Source organism: Buteo buteo, chromosome 2, assembly GCF_964188355.1.
Source record: "Buteo buteo chromosome 2, bButBut1.hap1.1, whole genome shotgun sequence".
NCBI lineage: Eukaryota > Metazoa > Chordata > Aves > Accipitriformes > Accipitridae > Buteo > Buteo buteo.
The window spans coordinates 62,888,288-62,898,817 of NC_134172.1; positions in this window are offsets into that span (position 1 = coordinate 62,888,288).

The window sequence follows — 10,530 nt, forward strand, 5'->3', positions numbered from 1 at the left end:
AGGAAACCCTCTGGACAGAAGAGAAGGACAGGGTGTAGAAAGACAGGCTCCAGACTGAGCTATCCATGTGGTCCTTTAAATTCCAGATGGCCATGAATGGGCAAGCTCAACCCTGCCCGACTTGGAGGGGAAGACCTGCAGGCAGCAGGGAGCCTAAATCCTCCCTGAATAACACCCTGATCTGCCTAGGCTCAGCTCTGCCTGCCATGACCTCCGTTCCTTCCATGCCCCAGCTCTGGACTCCCAGCAAGGTCCTTCACTCAGGCTCATCCGCCCAAGGCCATGCTGGCTCTGATGGACACTGTGCATCATGCGCTACAGGAGTCAGACGGTCCCTATGGAGACAACACAGCACTGATTTGATTATAATGGGATGTCTCTGGATATTGATATTAAATACATCTTTTCCTAGAAAGGACAATCAATATTTGAAGCAGAAATCTCCCAGGCATTCCTGAGACTTCAGCCCTGTGACTGCTTCACCACAAAGCACATCAGCATCACTGCTTTTGTGTTCACTGGGCTCTAGAATAAAGTAAACCTGCCTTAGGACTCAAAATAAATAGGGAAATGAAATTAAATTAAATAAACGAAATGAAAATAAATGAAATGCAATGAAAGCTTGGCTTTCAAGGGAAGAGCAGGGCTGGGGGCCAGGCTGGCTCAGGACAGCTCAAGAAGCAGAGGGGCAGGGAGGAGTGACTAAGGGGCTGTGGGGACAAGTGGGAAGGGAGGAAAAGTGAAGTTTGGTGGGGGGGCTGGAGGGGTGGGAGCAGAAGGGATGGGAAGGCAGGGAGCAGGGGAGGGCAGGGAGCTCCCTCTCTCCCAGGCTGATGTGCTCTTGCCAAGGGCGGACACTCACTTCTATATGGCAAATAGTTTATTGCTCCCTTTTCCTCCTGTGGGCTCTTGCAGGGCTGCCAAAAGGTCCTGGTCCTCCTGCCTGTCCTGCTTGCCCTGGGCATCTCTTCACGTGATGGCCAGCCACAGTGTGGGGCACCAGCCTTGCTGCTGGGCATGTGTCAGGTCAGGGCTCGTGGGGCAGTCAGGACTCCCCTAGCCCCTGGTGCCCACCATGCTGTGTTGGCTGCAGCCTCTGTGAGCTGGTTTCCCTTTAAGATGGATTAAACTGTTTTCATTACATTTCAATTACTCTCTGCAATCCTTGGCACTTTCTTGAGACATGGGGTCAGGGAAGGGAAAAACCCAACAAGCCTCTTTCCTGCCATCTTTTTAATTTGGAAGGATGAAAAAACTTGAAATTAAATCCCCCAAATCCACAATTCTGCCGCTCACAAACTGGGCAAGGTTTGTCTCCCAGGACAGCTGTCTGGTGCCCCTGCTGTGTCCTCCTGCCCTGAGTCAGGCATCACAGCAAGGAGGTGGGCGGCCCCCAACCACAGGGAGGGCACCCAGAGTGGTCAGCAGGAGAAGACCCTGGTTAGCAGATGGTCATAGCTGGGGCTGCCAGGGCATTGAGAGGCTACACCCCTGAGCCCAGGGGAAGGGGCTGGTTTTGCTGCGTGGCTCTGTTACCTTCCTTCCCCTCAGCTTGTGTTTTTTGGGGGTTGCCTTTCCTCTTCCCAGTGGCTTTGCTGATGCTCAGAGGTCTCTGAGGTGCAGCAGATGACCTGACCTGATTTATGGCAGTTTTGTGTGTCCCAAACCAACTAGCTGGACTCAGCTTCCTCTCAGGCACAGTTTACAACAGCAGCACTGGAGCTGCCTGTTTGCAGGCTCAGACTGACTGCGCTGAATTCACTTACTTATAGCAGCACCTCCTGAAAAATACATCTGCAGCTCCAGACACCAAGCAGCGTATGAAATCTCAAATCATGCAGAAGATGATAGCCTTGCCTGAAGAAGCTTCCTGCTCAGCAGGGACTCCTCTCCTCCCCTGGCTGAGCGCTGCCAATGCTTCCCTCCTGTAGGACCCACAGCTGCTGTGCTTGTCTACTGTGAGTGGGAGATGGGGCTGGTCCAGGGGCTGCCGACGCTGGTGGGAGATTGTTCACTCCACTTCAGGAAGACTGAATCACATCTTCATTGTGAGCTGAAAAGCCTCTGTTGTTGTAAAGAGATATTTCAATGACTGCAAATATTTGCTTTTCTGTCTCTTTTTAACAGCAAAGAGATTAGGTTGGCCTGAACTCTGGGCAGAGCAGGAGGTAACCGAAAGGAACTGGATGGAGAAGAGGAGACAGCTGCAATGCAGTGTAGATGCTAGCAAAGCAATGATTTCCTAGCTATCTGTCCTGTCCTCATTCTCATGTGCTCACCTAGCTTATGGCTCTCCATCCAGCCAGCTGCCCAGCCAGGCAGTGTTTGGCGAGTCCTTGAAATTATGGTTTGTAACTCCTGGCAGAAAGTGTGGGTGAGAAGTCTGTCAAAATGCCACCCAGGGCAGAAGTCCAATGAGCTGTCTTGGAGATACCTGTCTGTCTTTGCAATCCTATAAAGCTCTGAAGTTTCTACTACCCATCCGGGATGTCTCTGGTGGCAGCTCCAGCCTGTGATGTCTTGTCCTGTCCACCCTGCACATGGAGAACAGATCTTCTTCCTCCTTGCACCCTTGGAGACGAGCTCCATGTCCCCTTGGAGGTGCTCCACGAGGCTATGCACTGTGTCCTTGAGAAGATGGCTGCCCCAGAGACGCTGGCCATGGGTCTGTCCCCATCTCCCCATAGTACTTCCTCCCCTGTTGCTGTGACATGGTGAAGGCAGCAGCCAGAGGACCACTGCTCTGCAGGGGATGCTTCTTGCCTGTTCCAAACAGGCTTGATCCCCAAGAGACAAAACAACAAAGCCTGGGAGGCCCCTGTGCTTGTGAGAAGGCAGAGCACCTTCTGCAAGCCAACCATGTTAGGGACCACCAGCTTTGATCAGCTTCTGTGCTGGGGCTCTGCACCACAAGGGACTTGGGCAAACCACCTCCCACTGCCCACCATACCTCCATTTTAACTTTGGGGTGGAGGTGGGTTTCCAGGAGAAACTACCCTTTTTCTCATGTCTCTGGTATCCTATGGGCCAAATTCCCCACTTAAATTCTGCAAACCCACCTTAAAGTAGCTTATACTGAGGGCATGGAGAAGACAGGGCAGAGGACAGGGGAAACGCTCTGCCCTCTCTCAGCGAGGAGGGAACAAGAGGAGGAAATGCAGTACCTTACCCTGCCAGCCTTGCCTTGCCTTGCTGCTATCTGCTTCAGTCCATTTCCAGGATTTCACTTTGCAATTAGCTGGTGTTTACAAGTCCAGTGCGTGGCAGAGTCAGCTGGTGCTAGGGCTCACTGGGCAGGGCTCGCTCCTTCTCACCAAGCCTGGCAGGGCATAGGGAGCTCTGAGAGCACCCCAGTGTTCACCTGGATTTCTGCTCCTTGTGCGTGCGTGTTGGGACTCTATCAGGAGGGCAAACACATGTCTGTGGCTGTGGATTGGGTGTTGGTGTGCTGTTGCCAGTGGTGTGCATGGTGGAGGCCCAGGTACAGGGATCAGGGTTGCCTTGCCAGGCACTGGAGGTGGGCAAGAGGGAGGTCAGACCTACCTCTGCAGCTTTCACAGCATCAGGGACTGCAGTCTGCGTGTGGGTGCTTCTGCTCCTGTAGAAACTGGGGAGCTGCAAGCGCTGGCCTGGTGGCTGCATTTCACCTCCCACGGACAGCAGTGGGTGCAGGCTCTGTGCTACCTCCATCCCTTTTACTATGCCCTTGGCACACATCTTCCACGCAAGAAGTCCATGCTCTCTCCCTGGCCACCCTCCTCTGAGAACAGCCATGGTTGCCCTGACTGGGCAGTGCCTTGATCCAGAAAAAGGCACTTGAAGGGCTCTTCTTTCTCACCAAAATCACAGCCAAAAGCATCATTCCCTCCTTCCCTTGCTTCCCTCTTCTCTCTGCCTCCCTCTCACAGCTTAGCCATAGATTCCTGCTATTCCCACCAGCAGAGCTTTCCAACAGTTTCTAAGTTTGTTCCCTGTGGAAACACCAAAGCTGCGGCCCCCACACTGCATGCCAGCCCAGGGGCCTTCGTCCTTGCTGGATGGAGGGAGGAACCTACCACCTCCTGGGAGAGCTCAGGTCTCTCATCCTAACCTCTGTCATGTTCCATCTAAAGAACATAACGCACCACAAAATCACTGCACCTGTGCAAAACACCAGGCACCAGACATACAGCCAGACCTTGGTCCAGGTGGTGCCAGCAAGAAGCCAGAGACCCTCTTGCCAGGCTTCTTGGCTGGCATTTATATAACAACCTTGTTATATAGTCCAACACAGACTTGTTTAGGTTGGAAGGCATCTCTTGAGATCATAAGCTTTGAAGCAGCGTTTGCCTGAACAGAACTGTTTGGGGAAGGACGTGTACTACTGAGGCAGGGCTGGCCACGAAGGGCCAGGAGGCCATTCAGGTGCTGCTCAGGAGAGGCAGGTAGAAGCATCAGGAGAAGCAGCAGCCTGTAAAATGGGACTGCTCAGGGCATAAGTCCTCCAGAAGGAAGAAATCCCTGTCCTGATGGGGCTGCAGGCACCCTTTGGAGTCAACTAGTCTTGCCCTCTGCTGATCAGCTCTTCCAGGGCTCCACATACCATAATCTCCCACGTAAACCTCAGCCCAGCCATCCAAGCTGGCTGCAAACACATGGGTGGCTTTTATATATAGAAACCTAGCAACATGCTAATAACTAGCTAGATAAGGAATAAATGATTTGCAACCTGCAGAAGAAAAATGACTCCCCTCACCCTGCCGCAAGAAGCTTAAAAAATTGTATACTGTGGTGTAGGTGACGTCGGTCTGCCTACACGCATGAATTCAAATGTTCCCTGAATTAGCAGGAACACTTCATGTGGCATTCAGCAAGGGGGGCCCGCTGGCTTCCAGGGCGTTGCATTAATGATGATTCAAAGAGTTCAGAATCTAATCACAGGGGATAAAAATAGCCAGCTTCTACTTAGAACAATTCATTATACAACAGACCTTCCTCCAGCCTCCTTCTGCTGCTCGCTTCTTCCCGGGAATTTTTCCACTGCTGCTGGGGAGCTTTGTCCCAGGGGTAGAGCAGGTATCAAGGTCCAAGCAGCAGGCAATGCTGCCCGTCCTGGACTGCTGAGGAAAGCTTAAGCCAGGGTCTCCTGAGGAGCACCCGTGGGGTTAAATGTCACCTGGACCTTCCTACTGAGACATGTGACAGCATCGCCAGGAGAACCAAGGCATGGCCACCCTTTGCCCCTCACTCTCCATACAGCGATGGAGGGGAGACAGTGGCTTCCAGTGAATCATGTGTCTCACCTACCAGGGATACCTCCTTAGGAGATGGATGAATTGCTTTACAAGGGCCAGTCTGCCTGTTGCCTGAAGGTGTCCCAGTGGGCTCGCCCAGCCCATCTACAAATCCAACTTCCAGGCAGCTAACCCTAGAGGAACCAAAGCCCAGCATAGGCTACACTAGCGTATGACCTCAAGAAAGTGTGCAGCACTGATTTCTCAATGCTACTGAGTTCCATGTCACCAGTGGAAGGATCTCCTCACATCTCACTTCATGTGTGAATAAGTGGTTTGTGCTTTTTTAATGTGGAATCTGCATACAGCTCCCAAGGCTTCATGGCAGTTGAATAGTGCCCCACAGCCCTGGGAGTGTTGGTGCGTGCCTGTGGTCTCCTACTCGTTCTTCAGGCAAAGCGATATCTCTGCTGGGACTGCCAGCTGATGCCCACTGGGGTGATGGGGAGGGATGGGGTCTGACTGGAGCCAAAACAGACACTACTTTTTTTGGTAGCAGCACAACCAAATGCTGTGAAAATCAATGGCTGCAATATGACAAACATTTTTTACTTTAGGTGTTGACTCAGCTAGAGGAACAGATGAACTCTTGAGAGAGACAGAGAACTTATTTTCATGCAAATGTCCCTGGTAATATAATCCACTCTCAAGGGAACAAAACCCCAGAAACTTTAAAACCTATTTGTCTGTCCCTAAATAGAAGTTTCTCAAAGTTCTCCAGAAGATGGGATCTGCTCTGAAGAAGGAAATGCAAAGCATTAAGTCAGTCAAATGAGCCAAATGAAGGCAAGATAAGAAAGGGAGAGTTTTCAGGAAGAAAGCAGAATGATGAGATGGAGTGCAAGGACCAGGGCAGTGAGCAAGGGTCACTGTCTTTTGAGACCTACCTGCAGTCTCTTCTCTCTTACAGGGCACTTGGGGCACATGCTGGTGACAACGTGGTGCATGTTCCAGCTTGTCTGGAAGAGCAGCTAATGAGACAAGTTGGGACCAAACCTGATTTGTTCTGGTCAGTGCTGTTCAAGAGGCCTGGAGGGGTGTGTGTGTGTTTGCAAAGCCCTCCGTGAAGCAAGCAGAGGATGAAAAGCACTTAATGTGGCTGCCCTCGACCTTGTTTATGGTGTGACTCCCAGGATGGAGGTTGTCCACACTTGCACTGCAAACTTGTGACACAGAAGGAGGCATGCCACTCTGCTTGGTGTCTTGTGCTACCACCCTGCCCCAAACTGCCAGCTGGATCCTCCTGTCTCACCGTGCTACCAGAGCAAGCAGCAGCCCTACAACCGGTGACACTGAGGACTAAGCAGACGAGAAGGTGGGGATAGCTGGGTGGGTAGGGACAGGCTCCTTGTCCTAGATGTTTGTGGCACAGTAGTAACAGGGTGCTCTGCATGGTGATGGCTGTTGCTGCTGTGCCACCAGGTCTTTGCAGCTTTGCAAGGACGTTGCTTTGCTCCAGGGCAGATGTTCCCATTGCCTGAACATCCAGATGAAGCTAGGCAGGTCCAGATGAAGCTAGGCGGGGCCCTGCCTGCGTTTGGGATGCAGGATGGAGATGCTTTCTGGCAGTGCCTGAGATAAAGCAGCTCATATTGCCTGAGGGTCCTGGGGCAAGGGTAAGCAGGTGGGGAAAAAACAGCAGCTCCCTCTGCCATTCTTTCCAGAGAACAGACTGAGACTCATCTGCAGCCTCCTGTGTGCTCAGAGCTGTGGTAGCACTTCCTTTGTCTCAAACTAGGTCAGCGTGGAGGCGTGACGTTACTATAGCAATCAGTATTAGATTTCATAACTTTATTTTAGTGATGGGCGTGTTGCAGGATTCACTACTAGATGGAAGGAGGGTTGTCATTGAAATACCTTCTCCAGCTCTACTTCCCCATCCGTCTTCTCCCTCCTGCTCTGCTGCCCCTCAAAGCACACGCACACAGCTGTGTCTGCCCATCCCATCCTCCCCCTTGGCTGTTTCTGAAGAGCTCCAAAGTAATCCCTGGGCCATACTGTACCTCTCTCAGCTTGCTGGGCTTGGGGACTAGGCCAGATTCAGCATCCTGTGTACCTTGTGTCCCTCTGGGCTCCAGAGCTGTCCCTCATGAAGACCTGCCAGGCAGAGAGAAAAGGGAAAACGTCCTTGGGTCACAAAAAACAGAGTGGTGTCTTCCTGCCAAATGTTCCAGGCCATAACCCTGATGTTGTAAAGACACAACAACTCTGACTGACACCCAGGTTGTCTTCATTAAGTCCTAGCAAAGACAGGGCAAATGCAAGAAACCTTCCTATGTAAAGAGGCAGAGACAATACCCATGGGAGGGGGGAAAGATGTGGAAGTGGGTCCCATGTCCCTCTGTGTTGCACATGGACTGAAAGGATGGACTGGAAATCAGCTAGGTGAGGACAAAAAAAATGCAAAATACCCGGGCTTCTTGCTCAGGGGCACAGGGCTGGGGCGAGACCCTTTGTGGGAAAGTGCTCTTTGACTTTCCTTCCCTTCTTTCTTTGTCATGAAAGAATCCCTCAGGGAACCCCCTTGCTGCCCTTAGCTGTATTTTTGTTTCTTGGCCATGCCAGGAGCTTACTGACCTGAGCAGGGGTGATTCTGTAACCCTCTGTGCCTCATCTTCTGGGCTGTTCACTTTGCTCTGAGCCATGGGAGAACAGAGACTGGTAAGGCAGGAAGGACAATCCTGAGGATAAACCCCCTGACTGGGGTGGCAGGCAGCAGCTGGTTATCTTTGGTGTGTCCTAGCTATACACCTGCCAAAATCTGCATCTTACTCTCACCTACCAATGCTGCTCATTAAACTTTTGCTTGAGCAGGTCACACTGTAAATCTCTTCCCTCTGGTCACTAGGTGCTACTGTATGGCAGCTAAAGCATTGTACTTCTTTCTTCATTGTCATTCACCATCAGCTATGCTGCAAACAACTGAAAAAAATGCTCCCTGTATGAAAAGTAAAGTAAATAAATATGGGGAAAACCCCCCAGTGTTTCTTAATGTCCTCAAAAACCTACACATCACAACAGAGAACACAGCCTGTATTATTTTATCAGCGAGATTAAATATTATTTGGGGTTTACATCAATTAATTTCCAAGGTAGGCTTGTGTGTATGCATGCATGCTTTCTATTCTGCACTGAGAAGATGCAGGCACGGTGCTGGGACAATCTGGCGAATCCAGCCTTTTGCTGCTGAGAAGCAAGAGATGGGAATGGCGTGGTAACTCAAAGTGAGGAGTCAGCATTCCTATAATGTTTTTTTTTTTCATTCCTAATTGAACAGAGGATGCCATCTGGGTCTTGAGAAAGCCTGCCTAGAGCTCAAGGAGGCTTTAAAATAGGCGAACCCCAGTTTCTTGACTGGGAGAATGTATGGAAGGCTGGGACAAGGACACAAACCTCAGCAGCTTTTCTATGAAAGATGGATGTGAGTGGTGGGTTTGACTCCCTCTCGGGTGAAGCAGAAGATGACTGAACTGGTGCTCTAGTGCCAGTGATAAGACAGCAGCTCTTTGTCCCCAGAAAGGAGAGATGGGCACTGCAGTGCTCATGAAATCCTGCTCTCTCACCCTGCCGTCACCCAGCAAGAGGGGTTTTCTCCCCAGGATAACTCATGCCTGGGGGGGGTTGTCTTTACAGACATCCCAGGTGCAATGTATGCCTGGGTTATGACAGAGGCACCGCGTTTCCTTCCAAACACACACCCCGGGAAAGCCAAGCAGGAGACAGCTGTTGTTTAGACAGGGCAGTCACATCTGTCCCCAGAACTAACTTGTCTTCTGCACCAAAACACTTGTTTTTTGAGTTTCTTGCTGCTGATGGGTACTCAGCTGTGAAAACCAGAGACAGATGCTCTATCCAGGAGGTACAGCAAACATGCTTCCACCTAAGCAAGGAGGCCTCTGTTCTGGAGGCATGAGCTCCTGAAGACAAGGGACAATTCCACATCCCAAACTCAGATGTTCCTGAGCTTAGAGGTGTCAAGGAGGTTGTAAGTTGCTGCCAATAGGCCACTACTCCCAGCAATAAAGACAGTGCTGTGTGAATGTGGTAAGATGAGATATGATGATTCTGGGTGCTGCAAATGGTTGTGCAGCAGTAATTGCATCAACACCATCCAACCCATTCACAGCTCTTTCTACATGAAAAGTGAATTCCAGATACTAGTGAGCTGAGTTAGGTTTGAGCCAGTAATCCAGACATGAAGAACCTGCATAGCCAGTATCCATGGCTAGTGCTACATACAGCCATCCATAGCATCAGCATCCCTCTGCCAGCAGCACAGCTATTGCTCTCCTGCTTTAATGCCACCAGTACTGTCATGAAGCGTAACACTATGTATCACTAGAGCCATTAATGTCGATCATGAAAGTCTGCAGCATCTGCTAGCAATGCTCTCAGCACCACTCCTGGGTGCACTAGTGCCCAGCATCCTGTATCACCACCAGTAGCTACTTGCACTGGAAGTATCTGTTCAGTACTACCATCACCCGTCACGTCTGTGTCTGTCACCAGCACTCTCAGGGTATCCTGGAGTACCTCTAGAACTGGTGCTGATCCTGGGACCCCTTGGCACAGAGTGACTGATGGGTGGGAGGAGCAGTGCCTGGGCTCTAGGCCTCCACTCACCCTGCAGATTTATCAAAATAGAAGATGCCATTGAAGCTCTGGGGAAGAAACATTTTTGACTGTAATACTGCTTTTGTCTTTGCATGCTACGGTTGCACTGAGAAAGCAGTGCTATAATTACCTTTAATTAATATCAGCATCAACGCCCCAAGGAAATGCAAATGAACAATTGTGCCACCAGCACAATTACATTATGTTAACTACCAGCGATCCACCTCCATCATCCCCCTCTTTCTCCCATTCTCAGGAGCAGCTTGCTCACATCATGGTTGCTGCATGGAGGGGGTGAGACTGAAGATGATGTGTGGAAGGACATACACTGCTACGAGAGGTGGTGTAACCTCAGGCAAGTGGATTGCAGACTACGGGGAATGGTGGGGAGCAGGGGGCAAGCTGAGGTCCCTGAGCTTCCAGGCAATGAAGACACAGGATGCTGGAGGAAGCAGCCAAGGGTCCTTCCAGGGTGGTCTGCATGCTCCCATGCTGTTGTTTGCTCAAGGCTGTCCTGCTGATGAACTGATGTCCCTTCCCCGCATGATTCAAGACACTTTTGGTGAACTAGGGCCTCAGATGCTCTGCAGCCAAATCTCACTGGAGAACCAGCTCATGATTATTGTTCCTCTGAGCCTTGGTC